Genomic DNA, 16,412 nt, shown 5'->3' on the forward strand with positions numbered 1-16,412 from the left:
AAAGTAGAAGTACGCTCTTCGGAGACTTTATTTCCAACGTTTCGACCTGAGACAGGTCTTCCTGAGGAAGACCTGTCTCAGGTCGAAACGTTGGAAATAAAGTCTCCGAAGAGCGTACTTCTACTTTGTGTATATATATATATATATATATATATATATATATATATATATATATATATATATATATATATATATATATATATATATATATATATATATATATATATATATATATATATATATATATATATATATATATATATATATATATATATATATATATATAGCAGAACAGAGAGATACGGGACGAGGGACTCGGTAAAGATACATGTCAAGGTTGCAGTCGTCATTGCCAGTGCTATTCGGCTTTTTTCGAAATATATAATAGGGCCGAATGACGTGTGCTTGTCACGTTTCTTTGATTCATTGATAAATAAGCGAAAATATAAGTCGAGAAAAAATCCGCCGTTTTCCGGGAGCGGGACTCGAACCCACAAACCCACATATATATATATATATATATATATATATATATATATATATTGATATAAGAATTAAAACCTCGAGTGAGTGAGAAGCACAATTGTTGCCAACGTTTCAGCAAACAAACTTTCATTCGTCAGGGCAACCTCTCGCCTGGCTGGCACGCTTTATATAGGGGATGGTCCACACGTGAGAAGAATGAAGGAAAGAAAGAAGTGGAATTTAGAAAGCGGATTGGTTTGGGAGTATGCGGGGGAGATGTTGAGGGGGAAAGAAGGTTGTATTGTTTAAGCCGCGAAGTAGGTCAGAGGGAAGTCAGCCGGGGGATGATATGCCGTGAAATGCTTGGAGAGAAAAGATGAGAGGGTGTTTGTTGACCCATGGCCCGGCATACCGAAAAGATCTCAGAACCAGAGCAAGCAGAACAGGTTGTGAGAGGGGTCCCTATCAAAAACTATCTGCAAGCCTAAGGTCAAAAGGGAAGGTAGAGAAGAGGGGGAATAACAGGTGAAGTAAAAAAGAATAAAAGAAAAACGGGGAAGAAAATCACACCAAAAAACACACAAAAGAAAAAGCAATAACCCCTCAACTGAAATGGCACGGGTCACCGACAGCCACATTCCTAGAACAGCCCTGTCCTGAAACTCTAAACGAAAAGAGAAATTCGGAGTGATGTTCTGGGCACAAGACAAAGCCGAGCAAAAAAAAAGTTAATGACATGGAATTCCAAAAAAATGTTGGAGGGATGCGGGCGTGCACTAAACTGGAAGCTAAGGAATGGAAACAAAAGGAATTAGGTGACCAAGTAAGGAGCACAGGGAGGGGTCACAGTCTTTAAATATGGTATAGGCAAGACAATGCCTAATGCTGTATTCCCTGTGAATATCGCGGGGATTCCAAGCTTCCCCTAGACGCATTAATTTGAGCACGTTTTATGGAGTTGAAGTTGTGAATAATTAGGATTCTCGGTATTTCGAGTCCACAGAGAAACGTTCCCTATTTCGTGTCCCTAGTCAAACAATGCTTCCGTCAAACTTTAAGTCTCCTAGAGACAGTAGATACCGCGAATCCTATTTATTTCACAAATTCACTCCATAGAACATGCTGAAATATTGCGTCTAGGGGCAAATTGGAATCCTGGCGATATTCACAGGGAATACAGCATTAGTCATTCTTTTGCAAATAACTTATCCAAAGACAATGACCCCTATCTCTGCACCTTACTTGGTCACCTAATTCCTTTTGTTTTCCTTCCTTCGCTTCCAGCTTAGTACGTACCCGCATCCATTCAACCTGTTCTTTTGGAATTCTATGTCACTTCTTTTTTAGCTGCGCACTGTCTTGTGCCCCGTACGTCAATAGAACTTTATGTTTTCCTTTTTGAGTTTCAGGACAGGCCTGTTCCCGGAATGCTGCTGTGGGCGACACGTGCCATATAAGTTGTGGGGTTATTGCTTTTTTATGTGTGTGTTTGTATGGTTTTCGTCCCTGTTTTTCCTTTTCTTTTTTTCTTTGGCGTAGTTGTTACGCCTTCTTTACCTTTTCTTTTGAACTGAGGCTTGCAGATAGTTTCGCATATGGACCACTAAATATAAATATATAAACATATATATGTATAAATATATATATATATATATATATATATATATATAAGAGAAGAAAAACTTCGAACAAGGTAAAAGCACGATTGTGGCCTACGTTTCAGCAAAGAGACCCCGAGGAAAGCAAGTTCTCTTTGCTGAAACGTAGGCCACAATCGTGCTTTTACCTTGTTCGAAGTTTTTCTTCTCTTGTGTTCTCTACCATCTTCAAAGTTCTACTACTCCCTATATATATATATATATATATATATATATATATATATATATATATATATATATATATATATATATAAATATATATATATATATATATATATATATATATATATATATATATATATATTTATATATATAAATCTGTAATACTGCTGCTAGTAGCTTTAAATTTGTTACGGTGGTGCTCCAGAAAGCACTGCAGGAAGAATGCGCATGGAATAAAACCTACATAGTAGAGTTCCTACGGATAATATTAAATATTGCGCATCTGCATAAACACATCTGCCATGATTGGAAAAGTCTCGAACGCCCGAACGTATGTTAGCTGTTGGTTGAAAATTCGGCTTTGGGACGGAAAGGTACACAAGTATATCCCTGGTGAGCTGATTTGAGTGTCCAACTTCTGGGGATGGGAGGTTATGATGATGAAGACAGTATTGCCTTTAGGAGTCACCCTTTCGCGCAAGTCAGCTAGTATGGTTTTGCTTACGAGTGGCTCAACGAGCGCAACCACCCCCGCACACAGAAAAGAAAACGTTAATAGAAGTAAACCTTTTGGCGCTAGCAGGTTTAAATTTGGTACAAGGGTGCCCAACAACTTCATAAAAGATGACTAGCAAAGGACTAAAACTTATAAGGCTGATTTCTCGACAAAGATGGAAAGTTTGTGCAGCTCTGCATGCACCGTCTGGAATAAATGGAAGCTTCTTAAACATAACCAAAAATGCTCCTACCAAGCAGCTTCATCTTTTGCAAGTATCAGAACAGCAATGCAACAAGGCGATTAGGAATTTTAAGGAACCAAACCCGTGGCCGAACTGGGATAGTTTTGTTTTACTTGCGGGTGAATCAAAGCGCGCAACCGGCCCCGCGCCAAACAAAACAAAATAAAAAGAGGTCAACTCATGCAGTGTAGGATTCTTGTTTTCGGAGGTTACTGTAGCTGAGTCGAAGCACCTAGAGCTTAGCTAATTGGCGGAGAATCGTCAAGGAAATGTATCCCTGAAGGGCACATTCCCCGATGATGTGTCTGTAAGAGTACCCTACGCTGGCGTCGGGGACAATCTTTACTTTTCGCGTTTGCACTATTTCGCTGAAGTCATCTCCTGCAGTTTACGATTGATGTGTTCGTGAATTTACCAGTACCTGTGTTTAAGCACTTCGAGCTTTGCGCTTCCTTTTTACTGCAAAGCAGTATATGTCTAACCCCCCCAGTTTTCATTCCGGTTTCATCGATTTACTCGGCGCCGCTTCGAGCCTCCTCCTCACCACCGCTGGCACCTCTTTCACAATAATTTTCCCTCTCGCCTCCACCGATACCCCTTTGGCAAGTTGCCCAGTCGGAAGCTAACGGCAGTACTGCGGTTATCAGATCGCGAAAACTACACAGAAGCACGGATGGGCGGAAAAAATGCACTGAAGATTGCTACACTCCCCAATATAAAATTTGTGCACAGCGCGAGCTGCAGTCTTTTCGGTCACGGCGCATATATGCTGCGTCTCAAGAATTGTTCGCGTGATCAGCGAACGTACGGCGGCACACGCTACTCAGCTGCTATCTCGCAGTGCCCCGCCGCCGCCAGGCAGCATGTTGCACATCGTGTTTGAACCTCCCGCGAAAATATCACGAGGTTTAGATTCGGCGAGGGTGGTACAGCGTACGGGCAGAGTGTCAGGGGGAGGGCACTCCTGGGTGGCGACACATGAAACGGTACGGAAAGACAGTGAGAGATATGAAGCCGTAGCCACACGTGTCGTATCCACTTCACCCTTCGCTAGACGCTCCTCCCTGTTTTCTGTCTTTCGTCGATGCGCCGTTGGCTCACGCGGCTACGCGGACATAAACAGATGCCGCTCCCGCGAAACTCACGCAAAGGCTTCGAAAGGGCTGCCCCCAAAACGACCGAGACCAGCCGTCGTGGTTTCCACTCAAATTCACTTCGCCAAGTAACTGCGAATCCGTCCTGGTAGAACAGAAACTTCTCCCGTTGGAACGCCAGCTTCAGCCGATACTTCTTTTTCAGCGGTGAAAGACTTCCGTGCGACATTTGCGCCAGTGTCTTTCACGCCCAAGCATGCGTCATCACCGTTTGCCGGATTGTGCGTACTTTGTTTGCGGGAAGAAAAAGAGGGGCGTGCACGCTCAGCTACGCTTCATGCCGCTACCATTGAAACACATACTGTGCAAGTATTTAGATGTGAAAAATCATGGCTCGATGTGGTTAGCCGGCTCCCGTCCTCAATCCAGTGTTTGGGGTGTGGGTTGATGTTTTACACAAACCTCTTACACACACACACTAAGAAGCATATAAGGGGGAAGTGAAACCGACAGCCACATGTTTGTATACGTGAATAGCGCTCAAAAGCTCTCAGGTTTTAAATCGTTATGGTAGGGAAGCATGCCCTTCGTTTGGAGGAAGCGGAACGAGTCCAAGCGCTGGCCCGAACACAAGCGCTAATGCGTGCAAAAACAACGCAACGCTGCTGGAACTACCGTTACCGTCTCTAGTTCAGCTCGTGGAGTTGCTGCGAATCCCTCCCGGATTAAAAGCAATTGACCACTTGGAACGCCGGCGGGAGCCAATATCACTTCTTCAGAGGGCTGTTAGGGGATATTTTTGACGGTGCTGTCACTTCTGAGCACGCACACACCACCAGTTTCCGGTTTATGCATGCGCAATTGCCAAGGAGAGCTCGCGCTTGTTCCCTCTAAAACTTCAGCAGCTACTGGCGCCCGTGAGTTCTGCTTAGCGTTGTTGATTCTTGAGAAGAAAAAAGCGGTCACATACATGTACTTTCATTTGTGTGACGGCAGTTCTAGCTATCCTTTTTCCGGCTTTGTGTTTTCCGAACAAGCGGCCGTGCTCCCACTGCAGGTTCACGACGTTCAGCATGCGTTGAAGCAAGACTCGTGCACAGTGTAAGAGTTGCGGATGTTCTAAGCTAACTTACTTAAACTCTAGCTATAAATGAAGCTTCTGTTTCATTATTTCCTTGATCAAAGTAAAGATATTGTCGAGCGACAAAGTAATTACACTGCCGCTGGGCCTCTCCGTCGGTTCCGTTCGCATCTGGCGTGTCTGACGAGACAGATGTGAGCGACGGCGACAGCAACACCGTAACCAGTTTAATACTTTATTTGTGGCTTTGTTTTGTTACCCCTCAAAATATAACGCATTCAAAGGTCACAAGGTTTGTATTCAACCTCCAAGTTGGCATGGATGCCTTGCAAAAAAAAAAAAAAAACTGAAGGTTCGTTGTTCCGAACTCATTGTGTAGTGCGTTGCCTTGTAGCCGCTGGGTCCCCCGTGGTTAGCGAACAAAACTTCCGCTAATAAAACGTTGACGGCACGACATTTCAGTCGCGATTAAATGTTTATGGGGTACAGTAGCCACAACAAAATTTCGCGGAACCGCTGCCGTGTTGCTTTGTGTATTGGACCTTTTTAATTACCTTGCGTGACTGCAACAAGAGTGAAGCCCATTTTCGGTGAAATTCCGCACTGTTTTTTGAAGAACGAGCCAAGTAACTGCTACCGTAGAACGCAGTATTTAGAAATGAATAGTGCAGTACGTTTTATGTTTCATAGCGGGTGTTAACAAGCTAGAACTTTAGGAACGGACATATTTTGACACGGACATGTGGTAAGGCTGGTACAAAGTGCTGTATTTAGTAAGCATCGTGCCTTTAGCTTTGTAGTGAACTATTTTTTTTACTTATTACAGGCGCTACGACTTAAACGTGTTTCCTGTGGACAAGTGGCGGATGCAGCCGACACAAGCTTTCCAAGCTGGCCTATTCTCCAATAGTGCTGTTAAACAACATATCGTGATCTTGGCAGGTCGGAGAATTACCGGGGGTAATGGTCCTGTTTTCATTTACCTGAATGCTTCTGTTTTGTAGGCATCTCAAGCAGTTAAACGAAACATAATCGGTTCGCGCTTCATGCGCAGCGCGTTTTAAAATTTTGTTTCGACTATTGTATGTGCTTGCTTTCGTGTTTGTGTTCGTATTCTTGCCACTGTTAAGCCTGGTTTCTTGTAAATTTGATATGCATAATAAAAAACTACAGAGAGAGACTCGGCGTGTTGTGTTTCTCAATTGTTTTTGACAAGTCACGTAATTGCTTCGCAAAGTTGATGCAGTTTGTTTATTGTGTCTCGCGGTCCCATTTCTGTTTTATGCATGTCATTGTACAAAAAATTATTTAACGAGTGCGCTATAAAAAAAATAATGCGCACTCGTTAAATAATTTCCTGTACAATGGCATGTATAAAGCCGAAATGGGGCCGCGAGGCAACTCATAAAATAGGCATTGGTCATAAGGACTTGCCGCAAAGCCAAAATGTGCATAAAAATAGCCTGGGGTCAACCTATAGGCAATATGTTGGCAACATACTTTGCCAAGCGTTGTCCAATATTGGCCTTCGAGTGCTTGGCCAATTGTTGGCTTGTAACCTTTCCCAAGCGCCAGCCAATGATGGCGGCCGAGGTATTGCCAAGCTCGGACACATTGGCCACTGATGATTTGCCATGCTTGGCATTTGCAATTTCTGCTGCTTGGGATATGGTACTCGGAAATATTTTGCCGTTAAGTGCGCGTGTATCGAACATCCTCGCACGGACAGCCTAAGAGTCTGCTAGGCTCGCTTTGATGGCCATCTTCTTTATCTGCCATGACGCTGCTTGGCTGCAATGCTGTTGTGTGAGTGCACGAATTTCGTGTTGGCGTAATTCTCAGTGCTGCGGACTTCAGGCACCTAAACATTACCAAAGTGGCGTAGTATTAGGAAGGATCATATATAACCGCAAAGGGCGCGCACCTCGCTCTTCTTGCACTGACTGCCTGGGAGTGCATTAGGTTTGCTTTTGTGACCACATTTCTTGTTTTCCCGCATTTACTATTATTGGTTGTATTATCAAGCATGCAGTGTGCGATTGTAGTGTTCGCCAGTTTATTTGTAGCCGAGATTAGGCCCCTAAACCTCAGAAACGTGGCGGAGTATATTGAGGGACATTATTTACCACGGAAGGGCACATTCCTCGATCATTGTTGTGTTGACTGCCTGAGAGTAAGCCATGCTCGCTTTTGGTTAGCTCTTATTTTGGCCGTAGTTGTGCCCCTTTGTGGCAAATAGGCTGCGCGCACTTATCTTTGTTTTCTTTGCGAGTTTCTCAGTAGCCAAGTTGAAGCTCACAAAGCTTTTAATGTAGGCGAGGATTGTCAGGCATATAATTTAACATTGACTACGTGCCCTTCTTGTTGTTGAGAGTATTCTATGTTTTCTTTTGGGTTAACTGCTTATCTTTATTCGCAATTTGCAATGCTTGGCGGCCATGTCGTCGCGTGCAGTGTACGATTATTGTGTTCTCGGGTTTCTCAGAAGCCTCGTTCACATGTCTGCGGCTTTTCAAATCAGCGGAGTATGTTCGCGGTAAAAAATTCACCTCAACTGTCTCCTTCCTCGATTATTCCCGCGCTTACTGGCTGAGTGTAAAATACGCTTGCTTCTGGGAGACTCATTGTTTTGCTTCGGTTGCGCTGCTCGTTCAAATGTCATCGCGCACAGTGCACGCCTCTTCTATTCGCAGTTTTTCAGTACATGAGTTTGAGCTTAGCAAAGCAGCCGAGAATTGTTGGGGATTTTATTTACCCGAAAGAACTCATTTTACGGTCATTCCCGTGCTCACTGCTCAGACAATATTGCGCTTGGTTTTATGGAAGTCTGCCTAATTTGTCTGCATGTACGCCACTTGGTTGCAAAGATGTCTTGCGGAGCGTACGCTTGCTGTAATCGCAGGTTTCTAATCCTCTGAGCTCTAGAACCAAGAGCTTTGCTAAGCTTGAAAGCATTTTGAGGGATAATCACTTACTCGGAAGATAAAGTTGCTGACTTAATTTTTACGTAGACTGTGTGAGTATGATAGGCTTGTGTTTAGGCCCTTTTTTATGTTCCCCGTAATTACCATGAATGTACGTAGCGTTGTCGCAGGTAGTGCATGATTGTTGTGTTCGCGGGGTTTTGAGTTCAAGCGGCTATACCTTAGAAAAATGTTTAAACCAGAAGCGTGCACCCTTCCCTCATTCGCGCGTTAACTACAAGAGAGTATTTTCTAATACTATTTGAGACCCTGTTATTTTTTTCCGGCATAGGCGGCACTTGGTTGCCATGTAATTTCGGGTAATGTATGATTGATGCTTTTGCAAGTGTCTCAGTATCCGGTTTCAACCAGCTAGATCTTACCAGGATGGCAAAGGCTTGCGTGAGGATATAAAACCGCTAAGTGCGGGTGTCTCGCTAATTTGCGCCTTTACTGCCAAGTGAATGTTATGCTTGCTTTTGTGGCACTCTGATTTCTCTCATTGCTGTGCCTGATTGTGATGTCGTCTGCAGTGTACAATTGTTCTGTTCTTTGATTTGCTCGGTGCTCGAGTTCGGGCTATGGGAGCTCAGTGAAGAGGCGGATGATTCCACAGGAATAGTAGTAAATGCGAGAGCGCGCATTTTTCTCTAATTCTCGAGCTGACTGTCTGAGGGTGTATTAGGCCTGCTTTAGGGGCCCTCCTCTTTTTTCCCATAATTTGCTCTACTAGTATGTGAGAAGTTCAAGAACATAGACGTCCGTATAGGGGCAGAATATTGTGAGAGATAATCTATACAATAAAAGGGCTCGTCGCCTGATAATTTCCGCGCTCACTGCCAAAGTTTTCGCGCACATTGTACGGTTGTTGTGTTCGCTGGTGTATGTTTGCAGAGGTGCCCTGGGCACTTTGAGTAATCTTTGTGACAGTATTGGTGCCACCGCGGACCCCGAGCCCAAAAACGTGAGCTGGATCCAACCATGGCGTTGTGTTTTAATGTGAAGTGTAGCAATCTGAATGGGTGGCCGTCAGTGCCCAGGTCCAGCTCCGGCGGATGGGCTTCCTGTCTGTTTACTAAGCAGTTGCTTGGTAAACAGAAAGGGAGCTCCGGGACTTTTCTCGGTGTCAGGGTAACCCGAGTGACGAAAGTACCCCGTCGCCTGTTTCTCTATTATAGCGTATGGTATGTTCGAAAGCACCATAAACAAGATCGGTGCCTGAAAATGGGCCGCACTGAAGTTTCTTTTCCTCCTTTGCAATGAATCTCGCTCCCAAAGCCGGAGAATTTCTTACGAGTTTTTTATCCTTTAAACTCTATAATCGACAAAGCCCATCACTTCTCAGTCCGTTTTTCTAATCTCCAAGTATCTTGAAAGTCTTGTCGGCCAGTCGTACAAGGTTAAAGTAGACAATTGAGTAGACAACAAACCACAGTCCGCTAATCTTCTAGCACAAACGGGCATAGTCTAAGTTGACATCATGATCACGTCTCATCGCAGCCTTAATAGCTGCCACGGCGCCATCTTTGATCCGGATCGTAAAAATGAAGCAAAAGTGGATCTCCAGAAGGGCTTCTTAATGAGAGCGTCACGGCAGTGAGGCGAATAACCATACGTCGAAACGACCAAATAATAACAACCAAACACATAATCTTGACGTTTGGCCGCTCAACAGTTCCTGAGTCGGTCAATGCAGGCTTCTCGAGATGTCCCGTCCGACCCTACGCCGACGCTTAAAGTGTCGGCGGTTTGAGCGCGGCAAAACCTCTTCTCGTGGAAAAATGACGTGCGCAAAACATTCAGTACAAGATCATCCAACTGACAACTGTGAAACCGAGAACTTCCCCTATGTCAACTTCCAGGGACCGCACGCTGCCTATTCCAGGAGCTCTGAGAAGTTTAAACAGGAGAAATAGATTATTGCCTTGAAAGTCAGCGAGGCCGTCACCTTCCCAGAGGCGCGAAAGAGGTTGGCCTCTTTCCCCCTGGGGACGTACGCCGATGCAGCTCGTTGCGGGGCGGAGCGGCGTCTGGCTTCCACAGGGACTTAGTTCAGTAAGTCTGACTCTGCCCCAACCCTAACCTCCACTGGGTTGCCTCAGGCAGCCCCACGTATCACCGCAGCGCTTGCTGAGCCAGCAGCGGGTGTTGTGGCAATTGTCACCGAAGGAACCGATGACCCTCGGGCCCCTGCTTGCTTCACCTTCTCTGGTTCTATTAGAGGCTGCGGAGGCGATGGACACCGGGGTTCCGGCACCGGCTCCCACGTCTGCTGCACCACCCGTGTTACCTTCGGTGCTCTAACATATTCGGCGGCAGGAGGGCAAAAAACAAAGGGCGCCTGAACGGGAGCCAAGTCCAAGAAAGTTGTCCATTGGGCACCCGTAGGACAATCGATGAGGAGATGGACGCGGGACCCTTCCTGTTTGCGTCGCAAAGGAAGGAACGCGTCCCTGCATCGAAACCTCTAGAGTGGCCAAAAAAGCCCCCCCTCCCTCCCCCCCGTGAGCTCATGCCGCAAAAGACAGTACATAAACAACACACTCCAGTAGCTCCGAACAATTTATAATGGGAACAGAAAGCATCGTCCAATAGAGCTGTAGAGGCCTTTTTAAAATGTCGACGATGTATACGAAATACTGTAGGCTAGTTAGCCAAGCGTAACGTGTGTTCAGGAAACACATTTGAATTCCAATCACACATATTTCTTCAATAGTTATATGGTATTCAGATAAAACGGGGATGGCTGCACACACTCTTCTTGTGGCGTGGTAATAATTGTCCGGAAATCCTTAGCATGCCTCCGTGCCCCTCTGAAACCTGTCCTCGAGGTTTTAGCAATTCGCACAATAATATTTAATAGGTTGATAGCGGTATGCTTTATTTACATTCCGTAATTGCGCACTTTCGTGTCCGAATTCGAGTAGCTTGTTCAGCAACAGACGGAACCATACATCCTCTTGATTGATTGATTGATTGTATTGTTTAACGCGCCGACGACCGGCAGGCGATGAGGCGCGCCGTAGTGGAGGGCTCCGGATTAATTTTGACCACATGGGGATCATTACGGGCAAAAAAGTTTGTACACACGGGCGTTTTTTGCTTTTCGGCTCTATCAGAAAAGCGGCCACCGCGACCGAGAATTGAGCCTGGGAGATCGTGCACAGCAGCACAACACCTTAGCCGCTTACCCACCGCGGCGGGTAAACCATCCATCCTCACAGGCGACCTCAATGCACTCCATCCTCTTTGGGGCTCTTCTCGCACAGATGCCCGAGATCGGCTGATGTGGAAGTTTTTAATATCCTCTAGAGCATGCCTCTTCAACCAAAGACAGCCTACATACCGTAACAAAGGCCATAACACACGCTCATATATTGGCTCATATATTTCATCTTCCCGAGGGGTGTGTGGTCACTGACCCGTATAGCAGTGACCACTTCCCTACCTTACAAACAAATATGGGTAAAGGCCCACGCAGGACATTTTCCCAAATCAGGCTCGATTAAGCAAGAAATACCTGGAATACTTTTACAGAAACATCCAAACTAGAATACACAATCATAGGACACCTACAGATTCAAGAAGCTCCCAAACTACTCACGGCGGTCATCCCCGATGTGGCTGAAAGCTCCATTCCCCACGCATCTGGTGCCCCGCACAGCCAGAGGAGGCTGTGGTTGAATAAGGACTCTAGGCGGGCGCGAGATCCCCTGAACAATGAGTAGAGTATCCTCCGCCGGTACCCCGCGTCGAGAAACCTTTATTGTTGAAAAGGGCAAAGGCGTTTGGAAAACGCGCGCATTGAGGCAAAACTGCAAACTTGGCACACCTTGGAAGCCAATATTTTATGCACGGACAACGCTCAAAGGACAGCAGACACACAGCCTGACTCTGGTTAGTGCATAGGAGAACACAATCGAAGACCATGCTAACAGACTTGCACAGCACTACGAACACGTTTCCAGTTCAGAACACTGCACAAACACTTTCATGAAACAGAAAAAATCTGCAGAAATAAAGTTCCTGCGTGATAGCAACAAGTTGCACAACCTACAATTCTCCTTTTTGAATTCATGGGTTGAAGGCCGCTCTGACTACATGTCGGCATTTAGTTCTATGCGCACAAAAAATCAAATACACAATTATACAACACCTACACTCAGATATCCTTGAAACACTGCTACATTTATGAAATAAAATACGGCGTTCATGGCACATTCCGCCCTATTGAAGAGAGGCCATATTTGTAGATTTTCTAAAGGAAAGGAAGGACCCTTCTTCTCCCGCCAGTTATTGGCCCACTGCTTTGAAAAGCTGCCAGTGCAAGCTCATCGAGAAGATGATCAACGGGACGCTCGTGTACGTTCTAGTATAAAATGGTCTTTTCTAGAGCTGCCTTGAAGGCTTCAGGGCAGTGCGATCCACTAACTATCCACTCGCCGCCCTCGATTCGTACATAAATGATGCTTTTATTGATAAACAGTTTTATGCAATGGTGTTTTTTTGACCTCGAGGAGGCCTACGACACCGCCTTTCGCTAAGGGATCCCCAGTGACTAGAAGTCATCGTGTGTCTCAGGCAACATGACGAACACTCTTGCTGGTTATTTGTCAGAGAGGACATTTCGTGTGAGAATTGGTAGTGCAATATGAAGGGTTCGCGTGCAAGAAAACGGCGTTCCCCAAGGTGGATTTCTAATCTGCACCCTGTTCATAGTCGAGAAGAACACCCTTGGGAAGGCATTGCCACATAAAATTTTACATTCAATGTATGTAGTCGACGTCCAGGTATCTTTAAAGTCATGCAATATGTCCATCTGTCAGCATCAAGTTCAGCTCGGTGCCGAAAAACGAGCCTGCTGTGCAGACAAGAAAGCGTCCAAACTTAACCAAAAAAAAAGCACTTGTGCTGTCTTCTCCAGAAAGCGGGGTATCCATCCAGAACCAGGCTCTAGTCTAAATGGCGTCTCGATCCCTGTCACAAAAAGGACACAAGTTTTCATGCATAGCGTTTGATAAAAGTACGAATTCATTCTTGACGTTAAACAACTGAAACATAAATGCGTAAAAGGGATTGACATTCTTAAAATTCTATCACATCAGTCTATTGAACTGACAAGAAACTTATCTTAAGCATTTTTACCAGCCTGGAGGGGTTTCGATTGGACTGTGGGAGTGTCGTTTATGGTTCTGCAACAATAGCGACTCTAAAAATGCTCGACCCAGTCCTGCATCTTTTTTCTCTAGCCCAGTAGAGCCTCTACGCCAAATATGATAAATGGTCCCTATGTAACCACAGGATTTACATAAACATATTGCAGGGTTCGAAAATTATGGCTCTGACTAACCACCCCTTTAATTCTACTATAATTATTAAATCCTCACAACTGTTTTGAAATCACCATTTCATCTCTCTGCCTTTTTAACTTAGGGTGAGAGAGGAAGCCTCTGATCTCAAGGTTCTCTTTTCAAACATTCACAAGACACCCATCACTAATTTTACATCACCATTGAATCTGCGCCTTGGGTTCCGTGACCTCTCTTTTACGCAGCTTGATACAAACAGGGCACTAAGAAGTGCAATTCTGCAGCATTTCTTAAGAAGTTCATATTTATGCGTCAAAGTCTACTACTGCTGTGTCTTTTGCTGCGGACGGACAGAATGCTCTTGCTGGTCAAACGATGAACGTTAGGAACAGCATTTTTACGGCTGAAGTACACGGCATCCTAATGGTTTTAGATTACTTTGTCCAACACAAAATTCCAAAATTCATCGTGTGCAAGGACTCCATCAGCGTTGTACGTGCGCTGCCCTCTAATAAATTGTTTAAAAACTATATAATAATCTGGTTGTTAAAGCTTTTTTATCCGCATGTACTGCAAACCTTGATATAGCTATATTCTGGGTACCAGGCCATTGTGGGATCGTAGGGACTGAGGTTGCTGATGCGGGAATGAGGCTGCCGGTGATTTATACAGCGCACAGTTTACATAACCACATTGCCCGATTCGCACATGAAGCCACACATTAGGCACTAACTTTAACTTTGTATACATGGCAATCAGACTGGAATGAACAGATAGAGAACCAGTAACACGTATTTAGGCCACACTTGATACCATACACCACGGACTTACCAACAGATACACAGGGCTAGAGAGGCTACGGATACGGCACACACATGCAACTGGCTTGTATCTGCTGACGGGATCTTCAACACACCGGTGCATCAGGTGCAGAGAGGCCCTATCTGTAGTCCACATTCTCATTCAATGCAAGTCACTGGACACAACACGACACAAGCACTTTCCTAACTCTATAGCCAACACATTCCACTCCATTCATTGTTGTTTTTGGGTGACGATGCCATGGTCCCTGTCAAATGTGTTTTTACGTATTTGTAAGATATAAACTTCCTAACATTATTTCCAATCATATGTAATCAAAACACGCTCCATACACTAGCCACCACAGTTGTAAACTGTTTTTACTCTTGGTCTTATTGAGCGATTTTAGTGTTTACATCTTCACTTCCCATACATAACCACTGATTTGGCGCTGTTTGGCCTAGTTGTCTTCGCGCAATTAAAATCCAAACATCATCATCACCCGTGTGCACAGGTTAAGTGCCTAAAGCTTAGAAACGCGGCGCAGTATTCTAAGGGATAATAAATATCTCAGAAGGGTGCGTTCCTTGGTCATTTTCGCGCTGAATACCAAAGATCGTTTTATGTTTTCTTTTGAGGCCGTATCCTCTTTTCGAGCATTTTCCACCCTTCACTGCGATGTGGTCCATTGCACTGTATGATTTTTGTGTTAGCGGGTTTCTCGGTAGCCGGGCACACCGCCTGTATTCACTCGGTTTACTTCAAGTGTATAATAGTATGTTATGCTTGCTTTTCGGACCTTTCCTTTTTAGCGCATTTGTGGTGGTTCGTTGAAATTTCACTACTCGCAGTGTTAGAGTACTGTGTGAAGAGGTTTCGCAGTATCCGAGTTCAACCGCCTAGAGCTTTGCGAATTGAGGAGCTTTGCGAGGAATTTTATTATTAAAGAGCCCTTTCTTCGCTCGTTCCTGCACTTACTGCCTCGTATTGCATTAAGCTTGCGTTTGCGTACCTCTTCTATTCGAGTGATCGCGGGAAGTGTTCGAATATTGTTTTTGCGGGTTTCCCCGTAGCTGCTTTGAAGCGCGCAAAACTTAATACAGCGGCGAAGTATGATGAGCATTATTTACACCAAAGGGCAAGTTCCTCGCCCATTTCCTCGCTGGCTAACTGGAGGTATGTTGCCATTGTTTAGAGGGTCCATATTAACACAAAAGTGTTTCATGCCCAGCTACACAAAGATCTCACTAAAGTCATATCCGTCACGCAAGTGACGTCGCCAGAAAAAGTGCAATTGACGCGGCGGCGCCCGTATTCGAGCCGATGCCCCTTCCAGCCATATCCCTTCAGCGGGAGGTACGTGGCGCTCTACTGACTGTGCTATGAGAAGACGCGTGAACAGGTCTACAAACGCGCCTTGTGTCCTTCGGTATGACTCATTCAGATGGTGCTGCCTTCAAGCAGAGGTGAAATGAAGTAGAGCCTCATGAAGCTAATGAGCGCTCACAGTTGGGGTGCTGATGCCATCGCCTTCGTGCACAGGGGACGCGCGTGAATTGAGGACACTCCGCTGTTGGGTAGTTCGCTAGACAATTATGTGCTTCAAGCTGCTGTTTCTGTGCATGTCATTTTTGGTTTTGTTGTCCCGGAATAAACCTGTTATTTTTTATTTCTTCCATGTCGGCGCCACTTCCGGCGGAGTTATCCTCGCGAACACATGGCACATGAGGAGGTTCCTTTAACATTAAACTGCTGAAGGCACCTTTCACTTTCACGTTTTACCAATTCCAATGAAAGAGGGATAAATCATATTTTTTTGTTGTGTTTACTTTTCTTTGTTTTAGTGTTTGGCGTGCAGAGCTCGATATGGTGTTCGCGGGTTTCTCAGTAGCCTACTTCAATCGGCGAGAGATTATCAAAGCGACCAAGTGTTCTGAGGAATCACATTTAATTCGATAGGGCCCATTTGTGCCTCAGGTGACTACCTCAGATTCCATCTGCTTGCTTTTGAAGCGTCTTTATTTTTGCGCCTTTGCACTGCTTGGCACAATGCTGTCGCGTCATGCAGGGTGCGAAAAACGTGGTCGGAGGTTTCTCAGTACACAAGTTCAAGCACCAAAAGGTTATCAAAAAGGTGAA

Source organism: Haemaphysalis longicornis, unplaced genomic scaffold, assembly GCF_048455015.1.
Source record: "Haemaphysalis longicornis isolate Haplotype H1 unplaced genomic scaffold, Haemaphysalis longicornis Haplotype H1 scaffold_11, whole genome shotgun sequence".
Taxonomy (NCBI): domain Eukaryota; kingdom Metazoa; phylum Arthropoda; class Arachnida; order Ixodida; family Ixodidae; genus Haemaphysalis; species Haemaphysalis longicornis.